The sequence below is a fragment of the Athene noctua genome, chromosome 1, assembly GCF_965140245.1.
Source record: "Athene noctua chromosome 1, bAthNoc1.hap1.1, whole genome shotgun sequence".
Classification (NCBI taxonomy): Eukaryota; Metazoa; Chordata; class Aves; order Strigiformes; family Strigidae; genus Athene; species Athene noctua.
Window position 1 is genome coordinate 109,115,695 of NC_134037.1, and position 16,006 is coordinate 109,131,700.

A 16,006-nucleotide genomic window follows, 5' to 3' on the forward strand; every position below is an offset into this window, starting at 1 on the left:
AGCAAGCCATCCGAAGCCATGTCAAGTGCAACTTGACACTGACACACACACATACACAGGGGGATGATACTTGGTAAACCTCTTTTTTTCACATTCTACCTGAAAATTAGGATTTATTTGTTGTGCACATCTAACAAGCTGATGACTACAGCACTGGCATGAGTTGAAAAAGGTGGCCCTGTGCCAGTGTTGCTAATATGTTATTACCTAAAAGGTGTTTCTCAGTCTTAAAACAGCCACACAGTTTGCTCTTTTAAAATATGCATCTGGGGACAAGAGGGCTCCAAGTGGTTTTGTGTCCAACCTCAGTGTTCCACAATAGCCTTCAGGTCACATGAAGCATCAGGTTGGCAGAGAGGTATGCAAGTGAGCTCCCTTCATTCTTGGGCTTACTCCCTTCATTAAAAAAAACCAGCTGAAACAGCATTTCACACATGCATGCACAAAACCAACCTGTAAACGTCAGGGCTGTGGGAAGGTTTTTGCACTGTTAGCAGCCCTCTCTGTCAGAGTACCACACAACACTGAGAGAGTTCAAGGTAAATCATGCTCTTCTCAGCAAAAATCCTAAGCAGCACGTCTCCACTGCAACCTCACATACAAAACCAAAGAGGATAATGCATTCTGAGCGCAAGGGACCATGTACTGGTACCTCTCATGCACGTTAGAGCATGCTCTGTTGAACATGTGGTTTCTGGTTTGAGGTGCTGCAATTAGACTGGAGAAAGTAAAGCGATCAGTGTGGGCTCTGACCTCTCACACTAGGTGTGTATTAAACACATAGCAATTAGCATGCCAATTATCTGTGAGAAAAATGACCTGTAAGGCCTCCATGCCTGTCTTTCCTGGTGGGGGAAGGTGAAGGAAGTACTTTCCATCAGCTTGCTAGACTTGGCCTATATCTCTCAGTATTCAAGTTTTTTTCCTGTTTTCAATGGAAGTGCAAGCCACGCTTCACAGACATAGGGCTCTGAACAAAAGCCTTACGTTTCTTCATTCTCCTCTATGCTTTCCTTAGAGTCTTTGGCAGATAACTGAAGGTTCATCATCTGAGAACGGCAGCGCTGTGTTAAAAAGCAGCTTGACCTGGTGGCTGCCAAGACATAGCCCAGGATACACCGGGCTCCTGGCATAACTCTGGGCTCACTTCCAGAGCCAGGAGCCTGCAAGTTCCCCCCTCTAATGAAAACAGGGTGTTGGTGTTGGCCTTAAATAGGCTGTACAAAAAAATCTTGAGGCTGAGGCACTTCTCATCCCTGCTCTTTCTTCCTCCCCACCCTTGATCATGCAAAATAACTTACCCACAGAGTAAAATCTTGATCTGACACTTCTTTTGTGGTCTCTTCCTTCCCCATTTTGTGACCCGTACCTGATACTGCGAGGAGGCCTCCAAGAGGAAAGACTGCATTTGCTGTGCCAGTGTTGGTGCATTGTTAATTGTATTACACTTCTGCAACGTGAGTTTAATAAACTGAAATGCAAAAATATTTCTTTACTGTTTAACAAGAGAATTTCAAGATGTGACAATACAAGGTCTCAATTTTTACCTGGGATTTCAGCTTTGTGAGATTTACTGTTTGCACATAGGCTAATTCACTTATGAAGACGCTGAGCAACTGTGCTGGTTTTGGCTGGGGTAGAGTGGTAGAGTTGATTTTGTGCTTACAGGACTCACCATCATCTTCCAGATAATGCAGAAAGCTGGGAAGGCTGCTTTGGCCAGTAAGTGGAGGAACTAATGGGATACACTCTTTCATGGGGAAACAGCATCCAGTTCTGAGTATCGCACTTTGAACAGCTGAACTTTAATCTGGAGAGAGTTCATAAAACCACTAACCTCAGAGAGCCCAAGGGAGCAGATCTTATCAGAAGCTGCGGGTGACACACAAATCAAAAGCTACAGTATAAATGCACAAGAATATGCTTTTCATGAAAGCCCGGGAGACTCCAAGGGCCCTAACAGAGTAAGTTGTTGTGAACCCAATGCAAAAACCCCAGCTACCATTAATGCCCCAGGAAGCAATCCCAAGACTGCTCTGACCTACATTGCTCTTACTGTCCATGCTCTAGCTTCAATTAGGCTCTGCAGAAAAAAAAACAGGCGGCCCTCGGCTCTCACAGCAGCAACAGCCAACTCAGCATCATTAGCAGGTCTGGCAGCCCACAGAGAAATAATTACAGGCATTATAAAGCAGCGACAGCAGTGACAGGCACAGAAGGCAGTCCCATAATCAAGTGAATGTATAGATAAGAACAATAATAGCATACGGTAACTCAGGGGAAGATAACAAGCAGGTTACTGAAATATGCTTCGAGGAGTAGAAAGATCAGCTCAGATAGGAGGGAATCAAACTGTCATGTCTTTTGATTCAAGTTCAGCCTCAGCTATAATCTATACATTCAGGGTTAGGTCCAATTCAGACTACCACTAGACAACCCCCAGCCATCACCACTTCAGCTGGATGACTTCAGACCTCAGCTTTAGTAGAAATACTTTAAAATGTGAAGTAGTGTTCCAAAAACATTCAGAAGTGAATTTTTGTGTTACATTTTTGTGTTACTAAGCGAAAGATGTAGGAATTGTTCTGATTGAAACTTAGACTTAAGGGGCAGAATGATAACTTAAATCTTGATACTTTCTTTTTCCCTCCAGTTCTCATGGGTCACTGAACCTGTCCAGAATATGACACATTGAAACGTATACTTTGTAAGAGATTTTAAAAGTATTGGTAGTCTTGAGAAAATTAAAAGTTTTAACATACTGGAAGTTATATATGAAAAACCAGTAGCATCCCTTTAATATTACACCTGTGTTCTCATCATGTGCACTTGGTAGCAAGTGGTGAAGTTGTGCATATTTTGATTTGGGGGTGAGATACAGCATTTTGTGCCAAATCCTGAAGCCCATCAGTTTTCATTGTGACCTATTTACAGTGGCTACTTCTAGGCCAACATGCAGCAAACCAGCATCAGCTCTTGCAGTACCTGCCTTAGGAAAAAGGAACAGAAGGTAGCAGTGTCCCTGTAGGCTTTCTGGTATGCCTGTAGTCCGTTGTAGTTTGGTGGTCATTTGCTGCTTTCTTTCCAAGCCCCACCTCCCCAAAATAAGCAGCATGTATTTCGATGTCATATATTTTAATTCCTAAAGTTCCAACAACTGACATCCATGGCAGGACCTTTCCAGTGACAGGGCTTTTTTCCCTCCTAAGTACTGTGTAATTTAATAAATTAAATAAAATTTTAAAAATATCTTCTCATTCACCTACCCCTCCCCCCTTTTTTTTCCTATATAATAGCTCTCCTTTTTTCTTTTTTACCTCTGTTTTGAGTTCAGTAAGTTGGATAAAATTCAGATCTTCCCCTACCAGCATGTCTACAAGCTGTAGGTGGATTGTGGGACACTGAACGTGTAACAGATGCACAGCTAACCTGTGTATGGGCACCAGTTATACATCCAGGACTCCCACACCCATTTCTGCACCTAGGCTGCTGGGCTGTATGAAATCGCACCCTCTTCCACAGGACCCAAATTAACAAGGAGGACTTTACTACTCAAAGCAGAAGGGACAGTGCATATGAAAACAGGTTCAGTGAGAGTTCATGTAAAACACTGGTTTAAGTTTTCAGGTGGAGCCAGACATAATGCAGAGCCAAGCCCTTTTCAGGAAGAAATTAATTTTCTGGGGTTCGTGAGGCTGTGCCAAGCAGATACCCATGCTTGGGATGTGGTGTGAAGGTTTGCAGCGGTGTTTCCAACTTCATTCAGCTCTTGCTTACCCTCAGGACAAGCTGGTGGCATCTGAAAGATGGGGAGGAAATGGCTGTGGAGTTTTGTTCAGGTTTTTTGGGGGGGGTTTGGTGCTATGGCAGATGAAAGTGTTTGGTGGTGCACAACTCGCTGTCCCAGCATCATGGTTTCTGTGCTTCAGGTTGTTTCCTGGGCGCTGCCACAGCCCACTAATTTATCCGCATTAGTGCTGAAGCGCTCACTGTGCAGTTCTTTTGTCAAAAACAAAAGCAGTTTCAGTAAGCTGTCAGGAATCAAATGCCCAGGTGGTACAGCAAGGGTTATTTAAAATGATATATTGGATCATTAAGCTCCTTTATGCCTTTTGTTATTCTGTTCCAAAACAGATCCTGTTGTAATATACTCAAAGCGTAATATACAGTGTCAGAGCATCAATCCTATTGAGTTGTCTCAATAAAAACCTCAGACACCACTTAGGATCAAATTCTGCTCTGTTAAAATAATAAAATAATCTGAGTTGTGCTGGGTTTATGCTGTTGTAGCTTTGAATCATAACACAGCCCTTCAGAAAACAGTTTCATTTATATAGCACCAAGACTGTGCACAAGTTTTCTTCATCAGCTCTTTACTGTATAATTTCTCTATTGTTTCCTGCTGTAGAGAATAAGTTACAGATATGAATGTCTCTTGCAACTCCCCAGATAAGTAAACAGTATCTTTATGATGCCTTTGATTTATTCACCGACAATATGTTTACTTGCCATACTTGCCATACAGCAGTAGGCCCATCTAGCTAATTTAGTCTTTCACTACTATAATTGTAAAATATATGTATATATTTTCTATACTAATCTGAAACACTGAACCCAAAAAGGATCTGTGCAGATCTACTATGCTAAGTTAAAATTTTCCCAGTGGAAAAAGATATCTTTTAGATTATACACTTTTTTTTTTTTCATTTCTTAATTATACACAATACATTTATCGCCATTTTAGATAAAATATGCAGCTTGAAACCAACCATAAAATTTGGGTCTTCAGAAGACGTCAGTACCAGACAGTGCTGCTTTGAATTATATGATCAAACAAGCTACAAGGACTTTTACACTCCTAATACAATTGCTTCTTGTTTACCACTGACATTGTATATAAAGAGGTGTGTCAACTGAATGCATCTTTTTACATTACCTCCAGAAGAATGAATGCCTTCAGTGTTCCAAAAACACGTCCTGCATTCTTTCACCTGACATGCAAAATTCAGATGACCCAATATCTTTTCTGGTGGAGAGCCTTAAGGGAGAACAGAGGAGAGTTTTGCTTGTTTAGTTTAAATCACTGAATGTCTAAAAAGTAACTTCTTTCAGCATTTAAAATGAGTCCCAAGTGGTGAGATACAATACACCAAACTTGCATGGTATCTGATATCCGAGAGTGATTTTCATTACATCTGCTCTCTCTTCTATGCATCTACATCAATGACTTAACTTCTGAGAGACTGCACACATACAAATGAGCGTCAGGGAAATACACACACAGCTGGAGGCGTGCTTGGTATTCTTCAGGTACCTCCTTTAGCTTGCCTTGCTCCTTTCTGAGAACATACCGCTTTCCTTCATACTGTGAAAAATACTGAAATTACCTGGCCTGACTAGGGAAACACATTCACATGGTTCAGCAACTCTCATCTGTGCTGGATCTCAAAGAAGGATGACTTCAGCGGGGCTGAGATGTTCTAGGACTGACGTAGATTCAGGGGAAACGAATCCTTAAAATAAATAAATAAAAATCAGTGACTTTATTCCATTATATTTAAAGCAAAAAATTAAACTGGTAAAGTGGATTACAGGGAAATTCCAGCTGGAACTAACCCAAGGACTGCCTTGTACAACCTCTGGCTCAAACCAGGGTCAGCTGTAAGGTCAAGCCTGCTCACTCAGAGCTTTAAATATCCTTGGTATAGCATTTTAAATAGGTTAATAAAACATTCTTTAGTGCCTGCACTGATACCCAGCTATCCCATCACCACTAAAAACACTGCAGTTGTAAAACTTGCCAGCAGATGCCACTACAGTAAAATTATTATAAAATACTTATAAGAGTCAAGATGAAAACCTTTTGTTCCTTGGTACGTCTTGATACCTACCCAGCAGCTTCACAAAATTACTTAAATCAGAAGATGGTCATTGGAATAAAATCCCCCAAATCCTGCACCACCACCATCCCTCCCAGGGAATTTATTTGGGTTTAGTGCAGAAACAAAATCACCACATTGCAAAGCACAAAGTTATTGCTTGAAGTGAGCAGAAAGGCTGGACGTGGCAGATGCTGATCACTGCATTTAACCCACCCTGGCAGATGCTGAGGTGGACAACGAGGGGCATGACAGAAACCTCAAGAAACAGTCAAACTTGGAGCATCCTGCCTGCAGCTTGTGCTGCCCAAGTCCTCGGAGAGCTGGTGGTGCTCAGGCAGCCTGAAGCATCTCAGCTCCTTCAGTAAGGAAGGGACTAGAAAAGGGCTTGGGGTTTGGTTTCACCATAAACTTTTGCTTCTTGATACAGGAAAGCTGGCTGGGCACAGGCTTTGAAAGTCAGCAATCAGCCAGCCACGTCTAGGGAAGATCAGGCTCCACCTCAGGTGAAGAATTTTCTTGGTCAGGTATCTGTTTGGCTCTCAGTCTCTACACATCTTTACCCTTTTCAGAGAAGGCAAGAGCAGTGCTATTGCTAGGAAACTGGCCAGACAATGCATGTCTGTCCTTGAAAAAGCTGTGGGGAATCGGTAGAACCACCCATTGGCTATTCTTGGCCTACGTTAGCTAGAGACAGTTACTCACTGATAGGAGAAGCCCAGCTACAGAAACACTTGTGCCTGCTGCTGGTTAGGCAGTCTGAGAGGTCTGATAAGGCCCAAAATGCTGTGCTGGGGCTTGACAGTGGTGGCCTATGACTTATCCAAGACGCAGATCACCACAGCAGCAAGGCAGGCAACACCACACCCCAACCTCCCGCAGCTGCCTCAGGATCTTGACTTTATTTTTTAAATAAAACTTACGGTTACAAAGGTGCTGTGAAGGAGGTGGGAAAGAGATCATGTACAGTGGGTTCTGTACTATAAGAAAGGTAGAATGATATGGAGGTGGACCTTCAAATCACAGAACAATAATTAAGGTATCAACACTTCTGAAGACAGTTGTGGTGGGCACAGGAAGAGGAGAAAACACATCTGTAATGGCTTTACCGAGAAGGGGGAATAGGAACAAGGCAGACCCTTAAACAAAAAATATGGCATCCACACAGTTCCTGGACATCCTATGAACTAAAGGAACCCACCAGCTTCTGAAAGAGGTGGATAGGGGCACAGGAGGAAAGCACTCTCAGGAGAAGAGACAGGGAAATCTCTTCTGGGCTCTTGGGTTTTTCAGAAGGGAATTTATCTGTTTACAATGCCCTCAAGGAAGGAGGCTCGTCCAAAGGAGTCCACTCCTTGTTTAATGAGTCTCTCTTCCTTTGTAATCTCACTGGTCTCAAGTTGGATGATAGACACCTACTTACAATAGCACCCAAACCACCAGCTGCATAGCAGTCAGGGAACTGGAATAAATTCCGTGGGAGAACAGGAGCCCAAAGGAGCTTGTTCTCAAGCCACAGCCCGAGAGAGATGAAGCCTTCATCCTCTGGAGATACTGATTTATCTCCATCAGCTATTATCGAGGCTGATTTGAAGGTCTATCCTGGGTGTGAAACCCTAGATGGTGCCAATCATTCCTGAAGCTGTAGGTTTCCTTTAGGGCTATCAGCACTACCCTTGGGAATTAACACTCCTGACCTCCTGTTCCCAAGAGGTAGTGACTTCTTCCAGTCACACTTGGGAAAAGAGGATGTCTCAGCACTGCTCCTGAGGTACTTGTCTATCTGTCTGCAGACAGAGCAGACTTTTAGGGAGATTGCAGGTGGCATCTGTTTTGCAGCAAGGTGTTGAGGATCCAGTAGCTGCCCAACACACACCACTGTGTATTAGCACTAACGTTCAGCTAAACAAATACTATTTCCAGGATCTTATCAGCAACAACTCTAACTTTACTAACACCCCAAAGCCTTTTTGCCCTACCAGCCTCAAACGCCACTGGCCATGGGATAGTACCACTTGTACATCTCTATTCTGAACACACTGGCAGTATTAGCGCTCCCCACAAGGCAATTTTCAGTGAAAAATTAACTGTATGCTTACAGCACATGAACGTGTTGCCTCATGTCAGGAAATAACACAACTCAAACCACAGAACCAAGATTTCCTTCTCTCTTTTTCTTGCAAGTTTAGCAGCAAGTTTTCGGGTCAGCTCTTACAAATACAATGGTGCCAGGGTCAGATTTTTGTTAGAAGGTAAAGTGCATTTTTTTTACTGGTTGATTATTTGAAGCGTGATTATTTTTGCCTTTCAGAAAATTCTACCTGAACATAACACCAAGGGCTTAGATCAAGAGTCATTAATTCACTAGCATAAAAAGAAATAGAGGAATCCTTCAATAAAATCACTTAGAAGAATGAATGCACTTTGGTAAAAACATCACTAATTTGCACCAACTCGACATTTGAGAGAACTGAAGCAACAGATGCAGACTTCTCCTCCTTTCTCCCTACCGACTACTGGTGTTTTATGGTACTCTGCCATCATCACTTGATATTTTAACAGCTCCTTTTGTAGCACAGCCTCGTATTTGTTCATTCTTAATACAAATTTTGGGCCACAGGCAAAGCAGACTAAACACACAAAGTACATCTTGCTGCCCAGAAATGTGAAGTCCATTCATCTGCATCTTTTCTGCTCCTGCAAAAAAGCAGAAGTCATTGTAATTGTGGACTTAAGAGTTGAGATTTATGGATAAAAAGCCCATGAAGAATTAAACAGCTTTGCTAAACTAAGAAAATAGCAGATGCTGATTTAATGAAAGGAATGACCACAAGTTTCGTGTTATATCCCCTTTGTAGTTTGCTAGGAATATTTAACATGAGTATGAAAAACTCATGTTAGTTACTTTTAAAAAGAAGTCTAAGCTTGCAGCCCTCATGCAAGCAAAGCTTCAGTTTTGAATGAGATCTAAAGGATTAGATCCTCTAATCAGAATCTCTTAACTGCCACAGGCTACTTTGTGTTCTTACATAGAATTTCTGTGGACAAAATATCCATAAATGTAATAGAAATGTGGGTATGGATGGGACCTCCAGGAACCATCCAGTGAAACTCCTGTGATGAGACAGAATCAGGCAAGTCTCTGTCAGCATTACTGGGACGTTACTATAAAATACTCCAGCGAAGAAGAACGCAAAACTTCTGTAACCTGTTTCAGCCTTTCACCTTGTGAAATAACTTTAAAGCATAAATATGTAATTTATATTTAACTTAAAATAATTTTAACAAATAATTTAAAGACATATCTTAATAAAGTAGGTCTTCATTGTATCTAATTAAGATGATTATCTTACTGAAAAGCATGGAGAGCATGGATCTTCATCTTTATAAACAAACCTTTCACGTTAGATGACCACTGTACCTCTGTGGTTGTCTCTTGTCTAGAATCAACATATCAGGTTCTTTCTGATTTTCCACGAAGGTCATTCTCGCTCTCCCATCCGCTTGTTACCTCTATTAGCCCTTGACTAAATTCAATTAATCTACTCTCCTCCTCCTCAGTTCCACGTAGGATGGAGTGAATACTACCCATGCCACCCATATAATATGCTTTTAAATACCTCTCCATTATTTCACATGGTTTTTGTTTTGTCTTTCAACAAATCATGGGCTCCAATCAGGTGTGACACCCAGTATACTCCCCTCTGTTTTACCCACAGCATCCCATTCCCCCACCTCCACAGCACCAGGTGAACATAACACAACCATGTTTGTGTGTTTCTCTTGCACTCAAGTATGATGCAGTTCATCTGCACTGAACATAGTATTTAGATTGAGGCCATTTCTTCAATTTATCAGACTTATTCTGAACTCTTAGTCATTTATTTAAAATTACTACGTGAGCCCAAGACAGATGTTCATCTCAATTTCACTTGACAGCACGTTGTTTTCCCTCTCATTTGGGCAAAGAAAGAAATACTCTTTGCAAGTATTTTCTTCCTTCCTTCCTCCAAACCAGTCTGAGTCATTACCATAACAGTAGTGAGCTTTAGACGACCCTTATGTGGTCTTGTGGGACACTCTCAGAGCATCATTAAAGTTAAGATACAATCTTGATGTCTTCCTCCTTATCAGCTAAGCAGATGACCTCATTCATGGAAATGGTTTGAATAGGTTTGTTCTCAAAGTCCACAATAATTTTATTTTTTTTTCTTTTTAAGCCAAACTACTTTTGGAATACTTATAATCATGTATTAGCAATTTCAGTATCTTTTGAGAATCAAAGCTATACTGATGCTTTCACAATTCCTCCAGTCCTGTTTTTTCAATCCTCTTCTCATTGGTGATGCAGACTGTGTTACCAGAATCAGCTCGTACACACAGAGCCTTAAACAAGCATTTATGTTCAAACATCAAACCACATATTTCTGGAGCCTATCAAATACAAACTGTAATACAAAGATGCCTTTGAAAAGCCTCTTTTTCCATGCAGTTTTACTACTGCTTGAAGTGCAGTTGTTCTGCAAAAGGGATTTATAAAAGCATTGTAAAGCATCATGCTTTTTGCATCAATCTTTCTGTGACATGTTCAGTTTTACAAACTCAGAGACAGCTCTTCCAATTGTCAGTACTAAACATTAATCCCGCCTCTGGAAGTCAGCAGTTTCTTTTCTGGGAACCCCACTGTTATCAACAGCAATCAACCCTTATTAGCAGTAGCAATCTCACAGCTGGAAATATTCCAATTAACAATTTTGGGGGCAATGGAGAAATCAGAATATAGTTCAACACGACATCGTTGGCTCTGTGGGATAACAGGCACTAAAAAAAAAGTCCTCCCTAAAGGCAGTAAAGGCATTTGCACTGAAGTATAATATTCTACTTTTGCTTACATTCAGGAAAAGAAACTAAAATTATGATTGTAGATGCAAGCACTCACGAGTCAGGAACTGCTGATAAGAAGTTAGTAATTTTAAACAGAAGAATTAAATAACCATTAAAATACCCAGTCCTTACTCCAGGCCTTCCTCTGAAAATGAAGAACAGTGCCGACCAACAACACCTACCACTTGGCAGCAAGGAGCTGTCCCAGCGGCTGCACATCAGCTGGGAGGACAAAACTGCCCTTTATTTCCTCTGAATTATCCCCAGACAGGTACAACTCTTTCTTCAGCTCTCAAACATTGTCATCATTGCTTCCCAGTTAGTGTTTCATGAGATTGTTTCTTCCATTGATGCCTTTTTACCTTATCCCTGCCTTGGTCCAGCTTTGTCAGTGATACTTTTGTCTCTCTACATCGCACGCAGACTGCCATTTCATGCACCTCATTATAGCTGAGATCTTGGAAATATCTTTGTTCAGTTTTCTTAACTTTAAACAAATCTTGCGTGTTTAGGAATAGTGATCATATGTGGGAACAGCTTCCCTTAATTGCCCCATCATATTTTTGTTGAAGGTAGCAGAGTGTAAACACAGCCCCATCCCCCAGTTACAATTAATACCTCTGTTCCCACAGACCTTATTTTTCCTCTTCATTGGCTCCAGCTATTTTACACGTTTCCCATAACATAGCACAATATTGGGCATTGTATCTGCCGTGGAACTGCCCTGTGATTTACTCCATCTGCTGTCTTTGCCAGGGGATTTCACAGCAAATGGTTATTTGCTCATTAATATACAGTTAAATTAACACTCCAGTCTGAGCATTCTTGGAGGGTATTTCATATATTTTTATTTTTAAATTGCATTCATAATACTGGAGTAAATGCTTGGGTGTTTGTGCTATCATGACCTGAGGCTTGTCAGGTGGTTTTTTTCACTTGTTTAAACAAAAAGCAAAGAGCACTATGCCAAGCAGCATAGTCCACATCGTCTGCCAAACACACACACACACACACACACACACACCCATAACTGTAGCCAGACTATTTTTCTGTTCATTACAACATCACTGTTTTTGGATATAACTGAAGGTGACCCTGATATGGTGGGACTCCAGCTGTAGGGAACCAGAACAATAGTAGTATATGATCACCGATAAAGCCCCAGTGAAACATGGTGGGGTTCAGGTCTTCCAGAACCCAAACTTAAATTACTATAACCAAAGTCACCTTAACAAAGATTTGCAAAGTAGCTCCATACCTAGGGGCTCAGAACCACTCCTTGGCTGATATGATGCACCAGAAAATCCCAACCTCTACACTGAACCAAGCAGGTTCTCATCTGCTACAGCCCTGGGATCTCAGTAACCCTGAAATACTAAACTGGACAAGAATGCATTCAAAAAAAACCAAAACAAAAAAAAAAGGCTCTGAAGGTTGTATATATGATTGGTAGTTTTGTGAGCCAGTATGGGCAGAACACAGGAAAAACCACAAAACCATGGATGAAATGCAAAGAGAAAATTTACTCTCATTACCTCGTGACCCCGGGGATCTCCACAGCAGGACTCAGAGAGAGACGTGTAAGTGGGGATGCAGGCCCTCTGGAGCTTGGTCCTCACTAGCCACAAAGAGGACAAGAAAAAAAATATCTCAAACCTGCTGCTTTTTCCTATATATATCAGGGATTTTCACAGGCATAGTTTTCCATGGTGCTTTGATCTTTCCCACAGCAGTGCCTCTGAGTCTATCACAGGCCTATGTTATCTAAACACAGTCAAGCACACAATGCTAAACAATTAGTATATGTGGTTTTTGACACCGCAGATGCAAGTCACTTGAGTGTGTTTACAATCCTCCTCACCAGTCTTCCATTGTATTCCCACAGTAGTGTGGAAGTGTCTGTAAACTCTTGAATTGAAGAACATTTCTTTGTACAAACCTGTATGAACCCCTTTATCCCCCACAACATAAATTACATATACAGAACACAAAGGAAATACCATGTTATGGAAGAAGTGTCAGCAGAGAAGAATCAGTTTTTATACCATTAAGTGAAAGAGAGAATAAATCAAATAATTGAAGTTAAGGCAGAAAGCCAGAATATACAACTCACTGACCCCTTAAATAAGACTCACCCTGCTCCAACAGTCTTACAACATGAATAACCTATATGTAAGAGAGCTTCAATGTGGCCTCAGAGAAGTGTCACTCCCAAGAGCAGCCTCAGGGTCCTCCTTTGTTTCCATTGTGCTGTTCTAAAAGGCTGCAGTACAGAGCACGGTCAAAACATTGAGTAATAATCTCTGATTGTAGAGACTGTCACTGATTTTGTTATCAACAGAAATTATCTTTGATTTTAATATGAATATAGTATTAAGAGGTCTTTTAGTAGAAATTATTTGTTCACATTTATTGCATTTTGTACCAGCAACCAACTGCTACTTTAGAATCCCCTGTACAGTCCTGTACCAAGGCTGAATGGAGTGGTCATAATTAGCTAGTGGAAACAGTTAGGACGTAAGTAACAAAGCACAAGATGATTTGTAAACTGATTTATGACGCATACATAGGGCTAGAAGAATGCAAGTAGTTGTCAAGATCTAGGATTAATGAGAACTGAGGGAAGTGACCGTAACAACCTGCAAATACCTGCCAAGAAACCATGAACTTAAGGAGAAGGTAATTCCGGCAGGGGGAGATCACGACCACTGACTCATGGACCACCTACCCGTGTTACACCCCAGACCCATTTCTAGACATTTCTAGCTTTTACTGCACATAATCAGAAATAAGAGGAGAGTATGTTGATGATTTCCAAGAAATCATATGTTTATGCATGAGTACTTCATGAATATGTATGAGTAAGTTCTATATAAGATGTATGATTCTGGTGCTTGGTGTGCATTGTTGGCGAGACAACTCCCCTGCGCACCCGGCAATTAATAAAGAAGTGTCTGCTTATCTACATCACATTGGCATTGATAAGTTTTTATCCCGGTTTTCGGTGACAACTCCTGACTGAAGCACAGGGAAAAGCACTGCATTCTCTGTAGCCCAAAGAATGGAGTTGAAGGTGAGGACTGTTCATCAACTGGCATTTGCATGAAGCGGTGGGCCCCCAAGTGTGGGGGAAGGATGTTCTAGATCAGGTGCTAGAGAGGTTTAGTGGCATAGACTGCGTTCTAGGTGAGGTTGGGGTTCTAGATAGGATTGGGATGCTGCTGTCCCATCATCATCCCAGTCCATCACACCCCACTGCCCCCACCTCCCCATTCTAGAATGGTTTGGGGGTTCTGGATTGGGTTCTAGATAGGTTTGATGGCCCTGGTCAGTTTCTGGGTCAGGAGTCAGTTCTAGATCCAATTAAATGGAAACTTAATAACTGCTTAGTTCAGCAGCCTGGACCTCATTAAGTACATTTCTGTAAATTGTTGTGGTACTGACTTTGTATTTATTCTGTGTCTCAAAATGCCAAAACCAGTTGAATCTTGAGTTCACAAGAAGCTACAAGAAGTCTTTTTGGAATATTTTGATAGCTGAGCAATAAAGCTGCATAATTTGTGGCAATTTATAGAGTATATTCTCTGATTTTCCCAGTGATCCAACTTGAAAATGACATAGTTTATGTCACCCCCAAGGCCTTAACACTGCAAAGGAAAGCAAGATGGCTCAAAGCTCTTAAACGAACAACGGCCCCCCTCCAACACAAGACCTGCCTTGTGCCAGAAAGCTCCATTTGCTTTGGAGGGAAAATGCTGATAATACATTAGCCATGTAGAGCTTTCGTGCTTTATTATACAGCAATCTTCACAGCATCTAGGAGAAATGGAGGTGTCTAACTCTGTACGGTTCCCTACTATAAGCTTTGCATTTTTTTACATACGACAAAATTAATTAATTTTAAGCATGACATGCAAGAAAATAATTTTGCTTGACCCACTTCACATCTGCTTCTCATCCTGTCCTCCAAAAACCTTCATATCTTCTGTCATACTAAGGATTGATTCTCCTTGGGAAGATGGAGATCTAGATAAAATTAGTACAGGACACCACAAAACCACAACTGTGAAAACTGACTAATGGAAAACAGTAAATTTAGGTCTCTTTAAACCCATGCAAATGCTGAGTGAAGTAACCCAGTCCGCCCTCTGAGCATTAGGCCTGTACCTTCCCACATATTGTACATTTATGGAAATAGGAGATAGACAACCTTTACAATGTGCTTAACTGGATGATATGAAGATTTGAAGTTTGCATCTCCAGAAACATTTCAAATATAAAACTAATGGCTACAAAGATTTCAGCTCCTACACTTGAGAAACTATTAGTCTTGAAGTGATGTCTTTTGGCATCAAACAAGATTCCTGCAACCCTCACCATCAAGCAGGTGGCAAGGGCAAAAGGCTGATGTGAAAGGGGCAGTTCATCCTTAGCATCACACTGGATGCTCTGCTCTCCCTACAAGCTCTCTGCTCATGCTTTAAGAGTCTTCTTTGCAACCAAACACTAAGATCGTGCATAACACAAAACTGGTTTGGAGGAAGAGCTGGCACATAAACCAGCCACATCCAATTTCTGTCTTCTGTTTTCTGACAAGATTAGAGTAACTGTGAAAATAGAGAGCCCTACCAGCACCATCACTAGTAAAACCATTAAATGCTGTAGTGAAAAGATATGCATCTGCTTTTGTTCAATTGCAAAAATCACAGTAACAGAAGTATTAAGAAAAACCAGTTTAAGGGAAACAAAGTCAGGAACACAATCCAGAATCCATACTGTGCATCTTTGACACAATACTGTTTCCTAGGTGAGGTCAGACAACTTCTGTCCTCCTCTCTGGTAGCTGCAGCACAGAATTTAAGTTTATAAAGCCACAGATAACTTTGAATTAACACATACTTTGTATGTTAACTAAAAATGCCTTTTAATTATTAAAAAAGCGCCTTTTTAGCTTAAATAAAAATGCCTTCAGGCTTACAGGGTTAATGTCTGCAGCTGACATAAACAGCATATTGTTAAACTTAGCTGTGCTGTTTCTAACTTCTGGATGATAGCAGGCTCAAGAAAAAGGGCAGGTGAGCTCAGTATGACAGCACTAGAATGACCATTACAATTATTTCCTACTGCAGCCTATATGAAAATTAAGTTGCAGTAGCATTTCAGCTTTTAGGTTGTTTTGGTTAAATTGGACTTCCTCCCTCAGTAGTATGGGGCAAATAATTTGTATTTTCTTGAAATAAGTT